Source organism: Stegodyphus dumicola, chromosome 6, assembly GCF_044657685.1.
Source record: "Stegodyphus dumicola isolate Sdum_Otavi_A_Nest chromosome 6, ASM4465768v1".
NCBI lineage: Eukaryota > Metazoa > Arthropoda > Arachnida > Araneae > Eresidae > Stegodyphus > Stegodyphus dumicola.
In genome coordinates this window covers 104186227-104209340 of record NC_140773.1, presented here as the reverse complement: position 1 = coordinate 104209340, position 23114 = coordinate 104186227, and the positions used below count along the sequence as shown (strand labels likewise).

The 23114-nt window shown below is 33.0% G+C and overlaps 2 long non-coding RNA genes across 5 annotated transcripts in view; one reads left to right on the top strand and one right to left on the bottom strand.

Annotated features, from left to right (window-relative positions):
* The window catches only part of LOC146996815 (uncharacterized), a 71923-nt gene extending 64817 nt beyond the window's left edge, over positions 1-7106 (top strand). The window contains exon 2 of the long non-coding RNA XR_015041693.1: positions 5727-7106. This is a non-coding gene — a long non-coding RNA (uncharacterized LOC146996815). The remainder of the gene's footprint in view (positions 1-5726) is intronic.
* LOC146996814 (uncharacterized) overlaps positions 1-23114 on the bottom strand; it is a 970208-nt gene that overhangs the window by 598767 nt on the left and 348327 nt on the right. The gene's annotated exons all lie outside the window — the stretch shown is intronic.

Here is a 23114-nt window from a genome sequence, read left to right as displayed (position 1 = left end):
CCCCGTCTGACTTTGAAAATAATAATGAAACATGAAAATCTAAGATGTTAAAAATCTGAAGCTTTTGGGAAGTATTACATTGGAGTTAATAATATTAAATAAAGAAGTCAGTTATTTATGAAAGTGTTAAAAGAAATTAACTGAAGAAGTTTTTTTAGTCATTTTCAGAGAGCTGAAGATAAAACTGTGTTAAAGTTTTAGAACTATTAGGTCCCCCCCTCAGCAAGACACCGAAAACATCGACTATGTACTTAACGATATTCGAACCCCGGATCTTCCGATCTCGTTGTGCAAACAGTAGTTGGAAGTGCTACCAGTTACATTACGAGAGTACGAAGGGAAGGGGAGAAGTCGAAAATTTCTTCAAAGTGTCCAACTATGATTAGCTGTGAAAGATTTCTCCTTTTCGAACAAGAATTTGAATTCTTCATGGCAAAATTTCAAACACATTTTACTTTGGCCGATAAACATCATTTGTAAGTAATCCAAGACCATTGTGAATCGAACAACGAATTTAATCGATACATGAAAAAAAAAAAAAAAAAAAAAGACTTGAAATTTGAGCTTGTAGAGATTCTGAACAGGTTTGTAACTCATGTAAAGATAAAATGAAATGCCAGAAAGGTTATTGCGGTTATCTCTAATAGCAAATTATCTTTTATAACGACAAAAGGAAACGTTTTAAAAGCTTTAGCAATATCCACGGGAAACTTCCAAACTTCTGTGAAACATCTGTCAATGGCAACCAATTTCAAATAATTGAGTTCTTAAAGAAATAAAATTTGATGTGGACACCATATGACTTCCTTGTACGGTCTATTAAATTATACACATTTTTTGCTGCATTTCATTTAAACTTATTTTCTCGAATATCATTAGAGATACATTTTCCATTCATTTAATTCATTCACGGTAAGACAAAAATGCATAACAACTCGAAGCATCTTCATTAAAAATTAAAAAAATATGGAAAAACATAAAACATCAAATACAGTTAAAACAGTTTAAAACATTTTTTTAGAATTAAATATAGTTTCCGCTCGAAATCAAGCAATTCGACCAGCGGGAAAGGCAGATTTTTCGGTGCACAAAAACGAAAGTTTACGTTTGGTCTCACTCGGCAAAAGGACACTGAAGGTGCAGAAAGACTTAATTCACTATTCTGCTAATTTTCCAATATACACGAATGGCTGCTGCGTTGGATTTAGTCTCACTTAAACAACATTTAAATTGTAGCTAATTCTGTAACTATTGCATGCAAATTAACTAAAGGCATAAAAACCTTATCCCAAACATAAGAATAACATAATTTAATCACTTTTAAAGCAAAGAATGCACAATTTACCAACATATAAGAATAAAAAAAACTGAGCTCACACTGAGCCGAGTATTTTGAGTTATGTGAGATACATACACACGAACGTACGTACAGACATCACGAAAAAAAAAACTCTTCTAAGAATCAATTTTTATTCCTTTTTATGAAAAGGGGACCTTTATTCTGTCCGTTCATGTAGATTTCAAGCAAAAACATCGTTCAGATTGAATCGAGAGCTGTCAAAATTGATATTATCGTTTAAATATGATACCCGAAATTTTTCGTGATTACAATACGTTTGTTACTTCTTACAAGGAAGTAAAAAGAGTCTGAAGAACATATATTGTTCTTCCAGTTACATGAGAATTTGTAATAATTACAATACGTGTTTTACTTCTTACAAGGAAGTAAAAAGAGTCTGAAGAACATATATTGTTCTCCCAGTTAAATGAGAATTTGTAATAATGCAAATGCCAGTTGCGAATACTTGCGTGTAGTAAGTGGTAAATAATATATTTCAATAGATATAATAAATTGCATTTTTATACCTAGCTAATACATTTGAATTAAATTTTTAAAATGTAATGATATTTGATAAACTACAAAAGTTTCTGAATGAAAAGATCAGAAATCTGTTTCCCAGTCTGGAGGAAATTCCTAAAAATAAAGATAAAATATGCAACAAGTTCCCTTTGTCGACAGTTCATTAAGGAGTCATTTGAAGGAATTTTAGAAAAATAACACTCCCTAAATAAAATATATTTTTGGATGGGAATATTAGAAAACTCTTACCCAAGTATATTAAAGCTTGTGAGAATAAAAAGAGCTCACCCACTATTCCAGTGAAAGAAGCTGACGTCCGTTCCTCAAAATAATGGACATCTATACACCTTTAGTTTTCTTTGCCATTTCCCTGTTAAAACTTCGTGCTGAATCAGAAAACGACATTTACAGGATAAAGTACTTTGGGTATTCAAGAACCCTATTTATCCAAACTAACTGAATAGGAAACATTTCGGTAAGGCATATCTCGGATAGCACGTAAACTGTTTTCGACAGATAAATATGAAATAAATACTAAAAAAAGTAAGAAAAAATATGGTACAGTTACACAACAGTATTACATAGTACATATCAATCCATCTCATTTAAAGTAACGAAAAATCTTCTGGGGAAATTTTTCTTTAGAATTACAAGGAATTATGCCCTGCCTTAGTTTCTATAGGCAGTACATTAATTATTGTAGGCACCCTCTTTATTCAACTAAACTCAACATCCTTTCTGTTATGGGGTGTAAAATCCTTTGGGATTTTACAGAAACCTACAGGCAACGCCATTAACGAATAGCTTTGGTTTTCTCAGGATCTGTGCGTATGGTTTCAGCGTAAAACAAGATCCCAATGTTCACATAAATGTATTTTCTGGAAGTTTCGGAAAAACGCATTTTTGAGCTTCTAGAATTGAGTTTTTCCGAGGTTCCAAAATCTCAAAGCATATTTTCCTGTACCCTTATTTATTACTACATATGTTACGTTTAACTCGGCAGTCTACAGTAACACCTTTCGGACTATGCAGTGTTTCAGCGAATGCAGATTAACGATCTCCAATTGCTGGAGGATATCACCAGGATGCATAAATCCTGGTAATCTCTGCATTCGCCTTGAGTTATTTATATGTGCTTTATTTACTGTATACTCTTGTTAGTCACAATAAATAACCAATTTCTTCCTGCTCATCTGTAATAATTATTTGAAGAGATCTTGATGAACTCGTAGTTTGTAACCACTCGTATTTAATTCTGTGTTAGATGAGGGAGTAATTAATATGGATGTAAAGGTGTTCTTTTCGAGTTTCACAGGATTTACAACAACTTTCTGCACCTACTTTGAGTCAGAAAAAGTTCTAGGACTTATTGGAGTGGCCTCATTACACCACAATTATGTCCAAAGGGCTACTGTGGAGCTCTAACGGAGTACTAAGGACTCAAACTCTCGATAAAATAAGTTGCCATCATAAACTCTTTTCTTCGTCGTAAAATAGCCTTTATTGTAAGATACGTATTTTATTCTTTAAAGAATGAAACATTCAAAAAGACTTAAGAGACTGGACTTTGTACTAAGAAATTATTTTCATCGCTCTTCAGTTAAGTGGGATTTATGCGGAGTTCATATCGAAAATCGTAACATTGCAACGGGCCTAAAACTTAGTTTTGTTTATGGTATACAAAAACTGGAAATTCTGAGTTTCTAAATCTTCCATTTTAGCTCGGAGCGGTCGCGTTCGTTTTGCTTTATGGCAAAATGGTGAAAATTATCTTTGCATCTTGAAGAAGAAAAAGTCATTTCATGCTTAGAATTTTTCTTCAGTTCATGGATAGATTTTACCAAATTTTAAGAATTAAGAAACTCTTTTTGATGTTTCTAGCTTATATGGAAAAATTGCACGAATTTCTTTTAACCTATTACAATGACTGACAGTTTCATTTCAGGTAATTTCGAAATTTCCAGGAAATTTTAAGCAAAATAAATATTATATTGACTTCCCAAGGGAGTGAATAAATAAATAAACTAATACGATTTTAATGAAATATAATAAAATTTCCAGTCTTGTTCGAAAATGTAAAACAATGAGTAAAACTGTTTTTAGTTTGGCAATGCAATTTATGGCTTAATGGATTTCTTTCATAAAGTTCCGTAACTGCAAACAAATTAGAATACACAATTCGTTCCAGATAATTATACTATTAAGTCTGAATTCTAAGTACATAATTTTAGGACTAGACATTATAATTAAAGACCCATAAAAGATTTACCATTGCGTGCTATTGTCATTGAATACTCATATGTCACCTTGTAGCTATTAAGACCGCCCTTGTTCTACATTTAACGAATGTACAGATTCTATTCAAATGTCAAACAAATATGGTGTGTAAATTTCTTTTGACATAGTCTTCATTTAAACCATATATGGCACAATTTGTTAACTATATCAAGGCCAACTTTAAATAATTATGTTTAAGGAAATGAAAAGGGTATAATACCAGAAAAAAAAATAATTATTACATTCTCCTCCGTAATATTTTAGCGCCGAATCGTTTTTTCACGTCGATTTTGTTTACTTAAGAACTTGTTGCAATAATAATAAATTCCCAAATATAATTTATGAACACAGTTGCACAATCAGTTTCTGCAAGTTCTATATAGTAATCTAAATCTCATTTTCACTAGTAGCATTTGAGAAAAGTGCATTCAAAATTGTATTCAAAACGATCTTAAAAGATGTTGAAAACATGAAGAAACTTAAGAAAAAAAATGCGTGTCTAATATACTTAAATTCTCTTATTTAAATGTTGGAAATACATTCACGCATCTTACCAAATTTCTTAAGCCATTGTGTTACGCTATGTCATTCTCCACTTATCGTCCTTTTTTCCATGAACATTGTCATTGCACAAAACATAACGTCTTTAATTTATCCTCTCTGCAACTTAGCAAATATCGAGCTTCCAAAGTATTGCCTTACGAAGTAACTCATAATCTTTAAGGAATCTTTCAAGTTATAACTCTTGAGCAATGTACATTCAGTTCAAAAGCTTAAACTTCTTTGTTGATTTACCAATGCTAGAAACTGAGGGATGAGAATCCTTCTGGCTTTAAAATTAAGTAAAATTTAGTTCTTGATTCGTTCAGTAAAAGTTCAGAGATTCTGTCACAGATGCTTTTTAAAAAAGCAAAAAACGTTGATTCATTTTGTCGAAAATATATCATTTACACAGTTAAAGAATAATCATATCTCCCGTCCTGTGCATTTTCTCTTGATTAAGCAATTATACGTCTAGTCAATCAGTAGAAGATCCATGGCTCAAATCCAGATGTGAGCAGAGTTAATTTTTCTCGTTTCTTGCTCTAAAAAAAGTATCCAACCCATCTCTACAAATACAGAAATAGGAATACAAACTCAACAGAGCCTCGATGTATTGTTTCCATGGCGAATTTTTTCCATAGGTTTCGTTCTCTATGTCTTGTCCCAACTGAAGTTACAACTTGTTGAATTTACTTGAAATTTTTGTCTCACTACAGCCATATGAAGTAAGGAAAATGTCATGTGAAAAAAGTGAAGCAAGTGATGCGTATGAAGTTTTACTAAATGCTTTCCTGTATATGCAAAGCACCATGGATCAGAAAAACACTTTTAATCTCATTTCAGGTCTTCATTTGAGACAAAATTCAGCTAAGAAGCAATGAGCAATGCTCGACTATTTCAAAAAAAAAAAAAAAAAAAAAAAAAAAAAAAACTTTTTAATATGAAGTACTCATGCGCTGGAAGTAACTAAAATTTGTTATTTAAAAAATGTTTTTTATTTACAATATTATCCTATTTGACTTAGTAATTGTTTTCTTTCTTATAGCAGAAAACTAGGTTTTAGAATACCCATTGTAAAAGAGACAAGAACTGCAGCGCCACCTGTCAAACGGAAACAAAAGTTTAGCCTTCCCCCGACACAAGAGAAAGCTTTTAAATGCTTTGCTAAGAATAAGATCGTTATGCAAGACATTAGCTTCAGTTATAGATTTTGGTAGATTGGAAATGATTGCGAAGAATTTAAGAGTATTGTGATGAATTTAAGAGTATTGTGAATTTAAGAGTAAGAGACATTAAGTTTTAATTTCTAGTCGAGCAGTTCAAATTTCGTTAATTTCCTGCTGTTCCACGATGACTGCATAAGTTCATGTAGCTGAAGGTATGCTTGGCTCTGACATCCGCCCACGCTCTTGTAAAATATCACAGCTGAGTTCCACCACAATCAAACAGCTGAGAAACTCTTTACACGATGTAATAACGGAAAAGCAAACAGTGCGTTATGACGTCCGTGGTCTGCAGCGTTCTTCCGGCAAAGAAACGTTTTTGACAAGCCACAGCTGCGAGCACAGGTTCAACTCCTTGCAGTGGGTAATTAGGTACATTGTGCAACTGAGAAGTGATTGACTAGGGTTGTTTGACCTTTTCTTTAGTGCCCTGCGATTCCTATTATTCCCAACATTTGATGGTTTTCTTGAAGGAAAAGGTGCAAAATTTAAAGGCTGCAAGTCGAGACTATCGTAAAAAGCAAAGACTGAATACCATGACAAGCGAAAGCTGTGCAAACAGAAATATGTTTATGCACGTGCATATAGCTTCACGTGGAAGGAAACAAAATCGCTTGCTGAAAAATTCATTTTGGTATATCGATGGCATCGGGAACAATAAAAGGAAATTTTAACGTTGTTTTACTGTTTTATTTTCAAAACATTTTATACAATTGCTCTTAGTATCAACTTATTTCTCTCAATTAAATATTTAATAGACAGACACACTTTCAAGACTAATTTTTTAATGCAAGAAATGATCTAAGAGTGATGTTAAGAAATTATTCCCCCGCCTTCAAATATTTTTATTTACAATGTAAACTTTTAAATGAATATTAAAGGAAGAGAAGCATACTATTCTGAACGTAAATATCACGCAGAATTCACACTTAGCGAAACGTTGATTTTATATAAAAAAGGAGGACTGTAGATAAGAATGGGACAAAATTTTAAATGTTTAAATTTTATACCATAATGCATACTAAATTAAAACTCATGTCAGATTATTATTATCGTTGTTGTTGTTGTCATTGCATAAATTTCTTTATGGCTTAATTTGCCAAGATTTGGTATGGTTTTCCTTAAGCACACTTATTATTTTTCTTTATAAGAAATTGCTTTAATATTAAGGTATTCTCATGAATTCAGTCAAGTTTCTAGGCTACATGTTTCATTGAATGTTTGCTTTTAACGGTGTTCCAAAGCCTCGTTATACATCTAGCTTGAAATACGTTTGGGACTTAACTGTTTTTACACACAACACCAATTTTCTGCTGCTTCATATAGTTGACATCTTTTGTATAATGGATGGTAAACGTCCAGCCAGAACAAAGTACCTTTACTTTTTAATTAAAAATGTAGAGCGATTAGATTTTTTTGAAGCAGGAGAAGTGAAAAATGAAAATGCATTCCGGGGACTCGAACCCTGGACCTCTCGAATACACGTCAAGTATGTTTCCGATTAAACCACGAAGGCATGCGGACAGAATAGAGAAAATAACTTACATACTCCCCCTTTTAAAGGGTGACTGGGTATTAACGGACAATTCCCAATCGCCAAATTCTGATGGTGACGAATTATTGTCGACCACCTTTTAGTTCCGACGCCACTGGTAGAGGCATTAGATTTTTTGATGCTGGAGACTTAAAAACTGTGCACTGCCCTCGCCGTGACTCGAACCCCGGACCTTTCGAATACGCGCCGAGTATGGTTCAATTACACCCCGAAGGTATGCGGAAAGGAGAGAGAAACTGCCTTAAAAAGGGTATACTGAATTAAGCAAACTGCTTACAGTTCTCTGATAAAATACTGGTTTAGCATTTATCCTGTTCGTCTATAACATGTCCTGTTCGTCTATAACCTTCTCGCGAATTTTTCTTAAGGCTTTGTCTTCAAGTGCAGGGGAGCAAAACTAAGAAATGTTAAATTGACATTCAACATTCTCTTAGTGTTGAGAAGGAAAAATAAAATACAATTCATCATTTACCATGTGGTTCCACTGATATGCAGATGGAATCGATTGTTTAAATTTCAATACAGAAGAAACTGAAACACAGAAGAAATGTAAAAAAATTGCCTTAAAATTTATAATTCAGTTTTTCCATTTTCTTCTCCTTTCCTGAATGTCCGTTTTTCTATAAGAGTTTTGAGTCCATATCTTCCATAATTCGATGAACAGTTGATTTTGATATCATCAGTTCTCATGAAACCCGACAAAAAAAAAAAAAAAAAAAAAAAAAAAAAAATTTCTCGTTTCTCAATGTTTGTCTCTTTTCAGGAATCCTTGTTCAAAAATTGTGATTGATATCAATTTATTTGTGTTTTACATACTGCTTTAAAGCTCAATAAATTGTTGCTTTTAATAGACTATTTTTGTAGCGTTTCAACACAATAATTTTCTTCTTTTAACATTGCAGGTATAAAAGCATCTTTCCTTCTTAATAACTTTCGCTAAATGAGGTGCCATTATATAAAGTGTTCTAAAATTAATTAAAGATCCTACTGTATTAAATAAAATAAATAACTATTGCCATAGCAATTCAAAAAGTTTTTAAATGTATCTTTACGGGTTCATAGTTACATGCTGTAGTCACATTTTTATCTGAGATACTCTTCATTTGCTGCACTAGTAATGATAATTTAAGATTGGCTTTTGCATAATTTCAAACCACACTTGCATAAAACTTGAAATTATTTTACATATAATTATTTTATTGAATATAACAAGATTCTCCTAACTCGTTTTAGCTACCTTTAAGGAGTTAGGGCAGCAGTTAATATATCAGTAGTTAAAAATATTTTTATTTCTATTGGATTCACAGGAATTAAGACTTGCTAACATTGGTATTAAAAACCAAAAGCTTAAAGAAAAACTTAAAATAAATTCAGGACTTCAGTGAGGAATCAGTAAAATTCTCCCCATAACATTTTAGTACCACCCTTTCTTCCTCAAAGATTTGCCGTTGATCCATAAATTATTTCGTAAATCAAGACGCTACCGTTGCATCCACACGTCTATCAATAGAGAAAATTAAATCGCTTCGACTGAAAGAAAGCATGTTATTAAAAGCTCAGGTTAGATTAATGTTTTAGCAAAGCATGCTAGGGCTATCCGCCGGAGAGAAAAGATAGCTTCACAGAAAACATTTCAAGTGAAACTAATTTGTATTCACATTAAATATGTACAAATCAGCAAACGTTCCCATGCAGCCACGCCGTTCGCTCATATAAAAAGCCGGGTTGAACCAAAGTTACTATACTGCAAAATTTACTCTTGTATTATGCCTTTAACTCCTTGGTATGCTTCAAAGAGGATTTCTTCCCTACTCCCTTTGTATCTCCGTTTTCTCACACTTATGTAAGCAAGTGACGTTAGCGTTGAGAAGAGCCAAACCTTTTTGTCTTTTGACCTTATGTTGAATTACAATTCCAGAGCCTTAACCACTCAGCCATTGGCGGGTTCAAGAAAGGCACTTTAAAGATACAGAAAATAATTGTTTAACTATCAGTAACGCATCCATAATATAGTTCAGAATGTTCAAATAAGTCATTTTTTACATCATTCTACTACTATCTAACTTTTTGCTTTTGACTTTTAATGTTTTTTGGTGTTTGTATGGAAACAAGTGCTACATCTTATGCTGGAAAGTGTTAATTTTATTAAATTTATATGCTTAAAGTGTATCTTCTGTGTATGCCGTTAAAAATTTCGAAAAGATAATCATCGTCAATCTGCTTTAAAAAAACAACGTCCGGTATCAATGGTTACAGTTACTATAACAATAAAGAGATACATCCATCATGCTATTATGATGCAGTTCCAAGCAAATCCAACTAGCAAACTGGAATACTCTTGTTTAATTCCCAGTAAAGACACTTAATGTTTTGATCGCTGTTGTTGAAAACTCGTTTATTATTCAACAGTATTCTTCTTCTTGTAGTAGAAAAGAAACTGAAACATATCACCGTTTGTTTTATTTATCATTTGTTTTATTTGACTCGAAAAGAAACCATTCAGTAGGACAAAATCACTTCATGTGGACAAAGAAAATTATCGTGTTGTTTGGTCCATAACCTATACGAAATTAAAGTTAGCACTTCTTTTAAAATCTCTGAAAAATCTTATTAAGCTCTCGAAACAGATAGAATCTAATTTTGTTGTTGACGTGAACTGAAGCCAGCAAGCTTATTACTATTTTGCCTGACGCTGAAGGATAAAAGAAACTATGGTATGTTCACAACTGTTGAATTTACTTGTTTCGCATTTATAATATACGCGCGTGAAAAAAAATTTTAATTCATATCTCAGCCTACTTTATGTCCTTCAATGTCATTTGTATTCAGTGGCAAGTTTTTAATAATCCCTGCTTAAATTTTTTCTAAACTTACTTTGAAACTTAACTTGTGACATCTGACATCAATCAAAATCACTTATCTCCAGTATTTTTGCTTTTTATTTTGTATATTAACAAACGAAATACCGGTTGATTTGCTTTAAGGTCAAAATGGTACGTGACGACATATTTTCCTTTTTAACCAATAGTATTCATTACAGTACGTGTTAGTAATATGATCACGAAGAAATTTGACCTTATTTTTAATTTTTTTAACATTTTATTTTTATAGAACATCTTGAATTTCCAAATTCTTTAACAATATAAAATAAAATTGATAAAGAAACATTCTCAGGTATGCAAAGTAAACTATTTTAAGTTTTAGAATAATATTTAGGCGTTCACATGCATAGCATAAAACAGTGCTTTAATTGCTTATTAAAAGATTTCCTTTTGTATCTGAAGACAGTAACATTATTTCATAACATTTCAGTTATTTACTTCATCAATTTAGCTATATTACCAGTGCTTACACATACATTTTTTTTTTTTGTTCAAAAGGAATAACGTCATATTATTTTTCAAGCACCTTCGCAAACTGTTTAATTAAATTATGCTTTATACCTACATCGCTCGCTAAATATCTTGAAGGATAAAACTTTGTTGTTAGTTTGCTATTACATAACGGTACACTAGCTTTGCTTTGCTTTTACTACACAATAAAATCTGAAATGTTTAAGAAAGCGTTTTTGTTGTCACTTATTTCACTTGTCTGACAGTAATATAAGAACAAACCCACGAAATCCATCTTGGTAAGGAGTGAAAGTTTGTGCCTGTCTTTTGGCAAGAGCCTTGAGCACCATACAGGTAACGTACGACTTCGCTCACTTCCGCTGCGAATTTTGATGGAGAGCACTCCAGGCAAACGGGTCCGAGGATCTCCCACCTCGCTTCCCATACCATCAACTTCTCTTGAAAACTTTAGGAAAGCCGCATATTTAGAGTACCCCCATGCCACAGAGACAGTACACATTTATAAACATCCCTGCCTTCTCCGAGATTCGAGCCCGGGCCCTTCGGTGCTGCAATCAGCGTCGCTAATCACTATCCCGGTTGGGCGGCATGCTTAAAAATGTTAAAACATTGACGTTTCGAAATAATTACTATACATATTTATTCATTATTATTGCTTTATCGTAGTGCTTTCCAAACTATACGCCTCTGCGCCAATATATTCGTAACAAAAAATTCTAATTCCACGCGGTTTTAGAACCAGACCGTCAGTGTATTGACGAATGATAGAAAGAAACTTTAACAGATACAGCACTGAGCACAGTTTTTAAAAAGCACCGATCAAGTTATCATCCGGTGTGAAAATTACTTACAAGGAGATAAACTCGATTAATTCGCTTGTATTCAGAGGTAAACCTCCATCTGAGTTGAAATATATACAGTAAAATTATGTGGAAGGAAACCTTAAACTTTATCGAGCTGTCTTGCAACAAGACATTGAAGATCAAAACTGAACACCAGGGAATTTCTGGATATCATTGAAAGTTTGACTTGTGAATATCATTGAAAGGTATGAGAATATTCTTGAATATGTGGAAATTTGCGGAAGTTATGATTTTTGAGGTAAATTACTAAAGTAAAACGTCAATATCGTGTAAACATTAGTGTGATAGAGGAAATGTGTCGTTTGCTTCAAGCTGGCATGCTTTTGAGAATATTGTTCAATGAAGAGAAACACTCTTCTCACTAGTTGAGATTAATTTATTCAATGGCATACTTAATCAAAATATTTAGTTATTTATATTAATTTATATAAATGTTTTTCTGGATTTGGAATTGGTGTTTCATTTATTTTTAAACCAAGCTAACCGCATCAGCTGCCCTCTATAAACATTAGGTAAGCCTGTATTCTGATTCTGGCGACCGTCTGAAAATTTAAATACACCAAGGCTCCATCAGCCAAAAATGCTTCGAGGCCACTACCTTGTTTTATCACCTTGTTTTATTCCAGGAATCTCTTCCTATTTTTGTTTATTTATTTCAAATATAACCCTGGTCGATCGATAAAGTTGAACACTGGGAGTTCGAATCCCGGTGAACGGTCTGTTTGCATGGACATTTTCGTGTTTTTCCCCATATGTCAGGTATATACGATCCAGTTTCCCTTAGAAAGTCTTCCACGAAATCATCCTTCCCATTAGGCAGATAACCCTCGAGCACTTTACCAAAATCAAATAAACCAAACCAAACTGTTTCAGACATAATGAATACTCACGAATCGGGAGAAACTTTCGTTTTAAAAATTTCATTCGAACGATACTATTACTATGCATGGATGTATATGCAGGCATATACATACATAGATACTATTTCTGTATCTCTTGAGCAATTTTGTGGAAGGACAGCTACTACAGAATATGAGGCAAGAAACGAGGATAATTATTTATTATTTTCTTTAATTTAGGCTGTCTCAAATGGAAATTACTTTTTGCTACATTTTGCTAAATTTCACGAAAACCACTTTCGGAAAATAATTTATCAGAAGTTACTAGTTACTTTCAAGTTGCTTCCTGATTAGTTTTCTATCAATACCACTACCAACAAACACATTCCATATAGCACTTTGAAACGTCTGAGTGACTGTGCACTTTTACAAAATTTAAAGAAAGAAATAGAAATTTTATTTTGAGTTATTTTGGCATAATTTTCGGTTATTGATTAAAAAATGTGTTTTTATTAAGCAAATGAGCTTTTTTATGAGATAAAGTTTTTTAATTTTATAATTTTTCATTAAAAGTAGTATTTCGAAAAGTAGACAATATTAAGATTAATATCAAAATATAACCTAAATGTACCGTATTTTCATACTGAAACGCTTATGCATTCTGCAGTTTAGTATTTCTTGAAGGAAATGACTGGCAAAATATTTTTAAGCTGTTGGCAGTTTTTTTGCTGTTGCGCATAATTGCTATAAAACTACATTAAGCTGAAAATTTATTTCGGCTTTTTATAATTATCTATCAGTTATTAAAGAGAACGTGCCTATAAAAATTCACCATGCCTATAAAAACATAACATCGTAAATTAATTCGAAAAAGGATATTATGTATTAATTTTAATAAACTGATATTTTGCATACAAATATTATATATTTTTTGTTTGTTGATATATTTTTTTGTTTATAGTCTGTAGTGTTAATACCTTTACTCTTCCCGCCTATTGTGTCTGTTTATATTGCAAGTACATATATTGGAGGCAAAACATCAACTGACTTATTAATCTGCGAGTGAAAACTTTTAAAACTGTGACCGAAAATTACTACCGCCGGTTTTCTTTTTGCTTAAATTACGCGATTCAAGACCAACAAATTATTAGTTTGACTATTTGCTCATATTTTTCACTTTCTCTGCACAAGAAATTCATTTATCAAATATAAGTCGTCTCCTGTGTTCGAAAGTACATTAATTCCATTATAAGTAAATCTCATTCTGGAAAGTAAATTAATTACCAATAAATCTTATTTCCACAAATCTGTGAACGAATTACCAATTTTATTATTTATGTCAAAACGAGTTTGGAGAGTTAAAATGTATGTTAGATTTCCTGCCGTGGACTAAGCACTCAAAGAAATTTCTTGTTATTTCACGAAGGGATAAAGATAATACAATTTTTGCACTTGAAAATTTTTTAGAGCAATACTATAAATAAAAAATCTGAAGTGAACATCACATGACTTCCTTATACGGAATATTAAATTATATGCGATTTTCCTGCATTTCATTTAAACATATCGACTTAACAGTTAACGAATTTTGAATTAAATCTGCTTTTTGGATAGCGCATAAACCACAATAGAATAAATGCTCTATAAACTCTTTAAAGTTCACTATATTTATTTACCATAGCGACACTTCGGCGCTAGGTTTATTTAAAAGCGTTACATCTCACTCATTTTATAGCTCAGAGTGCACAAAAGTTAAATCATCTGAAGAATTACCACAAGTTCTATTCAAATACTGTAATAAATTTAAAACGATGTATAAAAGAAATTAAACAAATAAAAAAGGAACAGTTTTTCACAGACGGTTCAGCGCCGCTTACCTAATGCGCGTGTGCTACTAATTAATTCAGTTCTCACTTCACAGCAAGGCAAAAATACATAAAAATTCAAAACATTTTCATTAAAATTTAAAAGATATAGAAAAACATAAAACACCAAGTACAGTTAAAACAATTAAAAAAACATTTCTTGCAATTAAAACTACAGTTTCTACGCAAAAAGAAGCTAATAACTTAAACGATAATTGCAGATTTAATTAAGCGTAATTTAATTCGCAATAATAAAAGAAGACGTTACTTTGTTGTAGCGAAGCTTAGTTTCTCTAGCTTGGCAACAAATTCACTATTTTTCTAAGTTTCGAATGTAAACAAACATGGCTGCCATAGTAATAAAAAATTAGGCTTAGCCGAGCTTAAAAAAACTTTTAAATTGTTGATAATTCCACAATTCCACAATTATTGCATGCAGGTTAACTAAAGGCATAAAACTTTTAATCAGATCAACATAATTCAATCATTTTTAAAGCAAAAATGCCCAATTTACAAATATATAAGAATAAAGAAACTAAGTTCACTGAGCCGAGTAACAGAGTGTATATATATTTATTTATTTATATACTTTTGGTGCTGCCAATTGCAACCAAAATGGGAAGTGCACATCTACATGTTATAGCAGTCCTATATATAAAATTTCAATGTTCTGAAGCTACTCATTTTTGAGTTATGCAAGATACGTAAGTACGTACAGAAACGACAGAAAGATACGTAAGTACGTACAGAAATCACAGAAAGATACGCAAGCACGTACAGAAAAATCTCTTCAGAATTCCTTTAAAACCAGTTTCATAATTTGTTTGGGGGAAAAGAGTCCTTTATTCTGTCCTTACGTACAGATCTCACACAAAAACATCTTTAAATTGCATTCGATAGCGGTCAAAATGGATATTTTCGTTGAAATATGATACCCGAAATTTTTCGCGATTACAATACTTCTTTTTTACTTCGTACAAGGATGTAAAAAGGTATAAGTATTAGTTTTGTTTTGCTACATTAAGTAATGTTTCGTAATCATAAAGTAACCGTTCAATTTTTTTGTAGAAATTAATCTTTCTGATTAAATTAATTCTTCCTTATTTACTTCGACTATTTAAATATTGATTACAGACTGCCAAAACTTAGACGAAACGGGACTTCGTGTTACATATACGATGTTCATATTTAGCGATCATTTCTGAAGTTAATAAAATAAAAAATATGATGTGGAAGCCACATGACTACCTTGCACAGTTTATTAAATTATACACAATTTTTGCTGCAATTCATTTAAATTTATTTCCTCGAATTAAATAAACCGATCCCTCAACACAAGTTGAAAATGACATCAAATGTTCCAAATTTTGAAATTACACCAAGTACAGTTAAAACAATTAAAAAAACATTTCTTACAATTAAAACTACTGTTAAATTTACACCAAGTACAGTTAAAACAATAAAACACCAAGTACAGTTAAAACAAAAATTAATTCCTCGAATTAAATAAACCAATCCCTAAAGACGACAAGTTGAAAATGACATCAAAAGTTGCAAATTTTGAAATTAAACTTTCCAGTTAAATTTTGTCTTACGAGAGTCAATTTCCTTATAATATTGCTTTTTCATGACGAGTATAAAACTTTTCCAAGTATAAGTTCAGAACCGGGAGACAGCATTAAAAGATATATCTCGTTATTTGTCGAAAACTGATTTTCTTTTTAATTTGCATTTGCAAAACATGAATATTTTTGTTCACTTAAAACACTTCTGTAACTGGAAATATAAGGTGTTTCTCCCGCCTTCTTAGCATGCCTTCGCGGCGCATATCGAGAGGTCCGAGGGTCAAGTCCGGGCAAGGAAATTGCTGCTTTTTCATGACTCCTGCTTGAAAAAAATGTAATGTCTCAACAGTGGCTCCCGAACGAAGAGGTGGTGATCCTTCACCACCAGGATTTGTCGATTGGGTCCCCTAAACCCCAGCCGCCCTTTAAAAGGGGGAGTATATACGGTATTTTCCCGCCTTCTTAGCATTATTTCGTGGTGTAATGGTCAGCACGTCGGCGTGTATTCGAGAGGTTCTAGTCCTGGCTAGAGCATTGCTCATTTTCCATCTCTTTTGCTTTCAAAAAATACCTAATGTCTCTACAGTGGAGCCCGAAATAAAAAAAAAAAAAGGTGGTGGATAATAATGATCCACCACTAGATTTGGCAATAGGGTCCTCTAATCCCCAGTTGCCCTTTAAAAGGGGGAATATATAAGGTATTTCTCTCGCCTTCTTAGCGTGCCTTCGTGGTGTAATAATGAGCATGCACGGCGCGTATTCGAGATGTCCGAGTTTCGACTCCCGGCGAGGGCATTTCTCATTTTTCATGTCTTGTGTTTCGAAATAACCTAATGTCCCTACAGAAATATATGACTACGAACAACGATTGCTAAAATAAAGGCCGGGTAAGAACTTTTAAGCCGGGTAAGTAGGCAGGTATATACTATACACATATACATGTTTAGTGCTGCTGATTCCAATAAAAAAAAAGAGGTGCGCAACTAGATGTTATAGCAATCCCATATACAACGTTTCAGCATTTTACGGTTAATCGTTTTGAGTTATGCAAGATACATACAATACGTACAGACGCCACGAAAAAAATTCCTTTTGAATCCATTTTACAATCCGTTTTGGGAAAAAGAGACCTTTATTTTGTCCGTTCAAAGAGACGTAATGGGAAAAAAAAAAATCATCCAAATAGATTCGGGAATGACTATGAAACGAGTTTAGGCAGGATTGCTATCTCACGCTATTAATATCCATATTCAAATATTATAATAACTATTTCTCGTTAAAACCTTTCATCGCTTCAGAATATTAATTGCAATATCATCCACTTCAATGGCGAAATATTTTAGATGAAAAAAACTCAAATTTACTGTTTGCTAGCTAAACTTTTAATAAAATTCCTAATATATGAAGGGAATGTAATGATAGAATTTCAGTGACATTACTAAGTTACTAAGTTATGAATGATATCAAAAACCCGATAAAATGTATACATTGGATATTTCTGTAAGATTCTTTGATTATTCGTTTAAAGGAATACATGAATACAGCTCAGAATTCTGAAGATAGTTAGCTAAGGGAAGGGATAACTTTGTAGGGGATCTTCAGAAAAAATCGGCTTGTGTTCAGGTTATACATAGGAAAAACTACTTTTGCTAGAATTCGTATCTGGCAAAGCTGTTTTCGTGGTTCTACTACTCTTCGGTGGTTTAATCCAGTTGTCCAATGGTGTGCCCGAAATTCTTTGACTGCTATAAAATATGGGCACACCAGCGGCCGAGTGGTTAAGTCCTCGGTCCGAGGCTTGAATCCCCCGAACGAGTCCGCTTTCTTGATTTGCAATGTTACCATGTGTAACGTGCTAATACAAGCCGGTTTTCAGTAGAAAGTCCTCCACGAAGGTATCTTTCCCTTCCGTGTAGTGCCTTAAAATAATAGCATACTACATAATATCAATTTCAAACCGCTTTATTTCATCTAGGTACCTAAAATTTTGTATATATTTACTTCTCTATGTAACAAACCTATTTAAGTGTAATTGAACTATTTTATTCACGCCATGAACTCATGAACTGTAACCGAACTATTTTATTTAAACGCCATCTCGTGGCGATATGAAAAAACATCAGTCGACCTCCAGCCGCCATGATGATAGCTTACTATGTTATGTTATTCTCAATGTTTGATGTTCCATTTGGTATATGTTTCATTTTTTATGTATATTTCTTTTGTTTGTAACCGTTCCTGTGTGCTCTGTTAATAAATCCTTTTAAAGCTAGCCGGAATTAGTGTCTATTGAGGAACGGCTACATCACATCTACAAATATATTAACTTTATTGTTGAATGTCGGGAAAATTTCAGTCTATTATTCTATCTTCCTCCTTGAAATTTTGTCACATATTTGAAATTGGGCGGCCTATGTGCTTGCCATAATTACTCGTTTCTAATATGATCTGAAACACCGGCTTTTACTTTCCTTTAAAGAGAAAAATTATGGTTTAGCTAACCTAATTTGGGAGAAAAATCTTACTTGGCTCGTTTTCTTGGACATCCTCCTTTTTTTTGTTTGCTTTAAAACATGTTAAAGATATTAAAGTTAAAAGCAGATTTAACAAGTTTCGATTAATTTGCTTTAGATAAAAAAAAAAAAAAAAAGAAACAATTCAATATTTCCTGCTCATAGACTAGATAGAATGTTTTCAACTGTAGTTATAACATCTCTCGCTTAACTCCTAGCGACCTCTTGCGGCAAACTTGTTGAAGAACACCTGTCTGTCTTCTTAGATTCTCTCACAAAACGATTAAGCCGTCAGAATCATTAATTTTTTTTCCAATTCTTTATTATGGGCACATGCGTTTAGAAGTTCATAAGAGTTTTTATTAATATGCATTTGTTATGAAAAACCACATTTTAGCTTATTGAGACAGATAACTTTCAAGCAATATTTCAAACAAATTGTCTGTTAAAGTACTTGAATTTCGAGATCAAAACTATCATTATTGTTTACACGGCATCCAAACTATGATTATTGTTTGCAAAGCAAACGATTTATATTTTTATCGTTCTTTGATATTTTATAATTGTACACTTTAAGTGCTTATGGCTACAGTTCTAACGGAAGCATGGATACTTCTCCAGTAACATTAATCACTTATCCTAAACAGAAATTCATATTTGGTAATTTGACGACACAAAATGCAAATTTTAACGATCTTTAATAGCAACAGCTTAAGTTATTACCTATCATCAGCAGTACATATAATTGTTGAAAATGCCTAAAAGTAAAGTCTAAACCAGGGAAGAATTTAGTTTTATTTTATTAATAAAACTACTTTTATTCAAATTTCGGTGTTTATCAACAATTTCTATTTATAAAATATATTAAAAAGTAACCTAAATGTAAATAAAATGTATATGTATTTTTCGAGTTTTGGAAGGGGGGAGAATTGCTTAGCAGCGGCAAAAAGGGGTGCCAAAGGGTAAAAAAGGTTGAATCTACTGGTCTAGACGAAAGTATTTGTTGACAAAACTTTGAAAGAACACTCAAGACTTTTTTTTTTTTTTTTTACAAGGGAAAGTGTTTGTACGCCAACATAGTTACGCAACTGACATATTGCGTGTTTGAAAGTTTCATTCTAAAAGTTCCAGAAGGCTACGCAACTTTCTTTGGCAAGCGACATTAAGGGGGAGGTGTACGGGTGAAGTTGATGTTTTGGGGGTGGACGCAGTGGCCGAAAATAGAACAGGCGCACCTTTTCAATAACTGACAGTCTACTGCTATCCGGAGAAAGCGTATTGCGCAAAAGCTAGATTTGCCTGGAAAGGTCGAGATAACTTTCCTGTTACGTAAAAATCTTACTGTGACGTGCTTACTACGTCACAGCCGCGGAAAGGTTGAGAGCACGTGTAACGGGAGTCTGGACAAATGAAATGCCGCCTCGCCAGTGACGTATAAACTCGATCACGTGAAATCTTGCGTGCGACTGCTGACGTCACATAGCAGGGTTTTAGAGTGGAATGCTGATTATGCGCAAAGGTACGTAAGCATGGAGGAAAAATACATTGTCCTTTAAACTCAAAAGAACTTTTTTTTGAAATTATGACGTCTGTTTCCTCAGTATTGTTCATTTCTCAGAAAGTTCACGAGATACATTCTGGGGATTTTTCGTGTTTTCTCTTTTATTTTTTATATTTTCTGTTCCCCCTTTTTTCCCCGATACTTTCCTAATGTCATGAAATTAAGACGAAGGGAATTGCATTTCAGTTTCTTGGAAATATTAAAAGTCTTATTCATTTTTATATTTTCTTTGCTTTCTGAGAGATACTGCATAACGATTACGATATATTACTAAATTACTTATTAAAATTATCGTGATCAGTACTACAAAATTCTAACAATAAAAGTTGGGAAAATTTATTATCGTATATACTATAAATGCTATTTACAGTCATATAAAATCACATTTTCGGAGGATCTTTTACAACTAGAAATGTATATATATTCGAGATGTGAATAAAGTGCCTAAATACTTCTCTGGGATAAACGATTACACTATAATCTTCTTAAATTTTTTAACTACACACAAAAAAATAAGATTAATTATCTGCATATATGAGCAAATGAAGGATATGTAATTGTCACTCACTTCTGTAGAGTGCGTTCTTCTCCGAACATTTATTTATCATACAAGTGGATCTACGATTTTCCTATGCTAGTGAGAGCTATGCTAGTTTCCTATCTCCTGCGTTAAATCTTATCAAATTATAATAATTCCTATAGATAGAATTCCAGAAATTTCCGGCAACTGTTGTGAATTCTACATTAGAGTTGTCCCAAAAAGCAATATTTATCGCCTCTCAAAATGTATTGTAATTCTTCGGTCACTAACTTGTATAGACATTAGGACTTTTTTTTTTGAAAGCCGGAGAGATGAAAAATTGGGAACCGCCTTCGCCGGGAATCGAACCACAAACCTCTGGAATACCGGCCCAGCGTGAAGAACCCAAAACCAATTAACCATAACGGTAAAGGGATGGTGCCCACGTCCCCCGTTCCTAATCCTACCCTACACCACGAAGGCACACTATGAAAGCGGGAGAAATATCTTATATACTACCCTTTCTAAAGGGCGACTGGGGGTTTAGGAGACCCAATCGCCAAATCCTGGGTGGGGAGAATCCTTATCCAACACCCTTTTAGTTCGGGCGCCACTGTAGAGACATTAGGTTATTTTTTAGAAGCAGAAGAGATGAAAAATATGCAACGCCTTCGCCGGGAATCAAACCGCGGAACTCTGAAGTACCGGCCGAGCGTGCAGAACCACTACACGACGAAGGCACGCTAGGAAAGCGGAAGAAATACCTTATAAACTATTGCTGCTAGTTTGTAATTCTATTATATTTGTTCAGAATCACTAGTACTTTTATTTAAGGAGGGGGAACACTAACAAACATTAAATATTGATAAAACTCTAGTGTCAAAAGAAGAAATAACACTTCGAAATAAGTACACTTAATAATAATATGAAAAAGTACCGAAGAAACATATTTAATATAAAATTACAAGAATATCAAGGGAAAGTAGATTAGGGTAGAATATTATATAAAATTCCACTACTTTAGAGGGCAACTGTTATAGGTCCCTTTCCTTTAAAATGAAAAAGATACTAAGGAGTACCAAGAGCTAGATAAATACGAAAAGTCAGATGCATATTTACTTGATTCTGTTTCGCCCCGCAAGGATTTCTTTTTTAATTCCCTGTAAAAGAGAGATTTATGTAAGTTACTGTCAAAATCACTAGAAATTTACAGTTAAGTGCTGTGCTTCCCCATGTTCCTCTTTTTTTCCTAAGTTTATATTTCACAGTGGCATATGTCACTTCCATGTATGCCGTTTAATATTAAAAAATGGTGGGGGTAAGTAAGTTTAATGGCAGCTTTACAAAGTTTTGTTACTTTCGCTATCTTTACAAAGCATATATTCCTAACTAAATATAACTAATAAAAAAAGATACCAACATTAAACAGGATCGAAAGAGTTTCAACATAAATCAGGCAAATGCAAATATAAGCTGCAGTTAAGACGTCAAATGAGTTATTAACGGTAGCATAAATAAAGGGAAAAAAAGAATAATTTGGCGTGAATACTTCGAGCCTCGCATTTACAGTGTTACAGTTGGTTGAAAAAGAATACATCTACTCCTGAGTTATTGTGAAATACGAAAAAATCTTAATTAATGAATTCAACGATGCCGTGCTACTTTCTTGACCCAGATATCATACATTTTGATGCCATCGAACTGTTGTTACTACGACGCAATTCAACTCAAGGAGAAATGGTAATTTCAAATATTGCCACAGATGGCGCTACCGTACGGACAGCTTTTGGAAGGATCTCCTTGGAATTTTGATGCGCTCTCGAAGGTTGTGGTTTTCCCCTTCACTCTCGGCATCCTTGGTGTGGTTGGCCATCGGGCTATTAATATAAAATGAGAGCATGAACTAGACACTTGAAAGGTATTTAAAATTCAAGATGGCGGAGAACCTATTATGAAAGAATATTTTCCAGATTACAGAATTTTGTTGTTTTTATTTTGCTGGCCAGCATGGTATTAAATTTGCAACAGATAATTCTAAAATATCATTCTTTTTTACCTTTGAATCAAGACAACTTTTAATGAAGAGTTTTTATGATAATAATCTAAATAAGTTGCTATTTAAAACTTTAAAAAAAGAAAGAAAAGAATTCTGTTTAGGAAAGGAATGAGGGAGTAGTTTTAACAGTTGTTATAAACCAGAGCACCACAAATATCCGGAGTAATTGTGAAAGTAGTCATATCAGATATTTGAAAAATCCGAATAACTGTGTTGTCTTTTTCCCGTTGGGGAGCTAGGGACTAGTTGTAACAAGTTTTGGGAAAATGTTTGTATTTTTAAATATATTTAGGATTACCCACGTCCTCCTTCCACATACCACTACTATTATCACATATACCTACCTCCACGAAACTGTTGTAAGGAAGAGAAAAAACGCTGACTGAAAACATATATGTTTCTTACATTTACTAATAACAAAAATCTGATGTGGGAGCTACATGACTTCTTTGTATGGCCTAATAAATTATTCACATTTTCTCCTGCTTTTCACTTAAATTTATTTCCTGGAATTATTCTG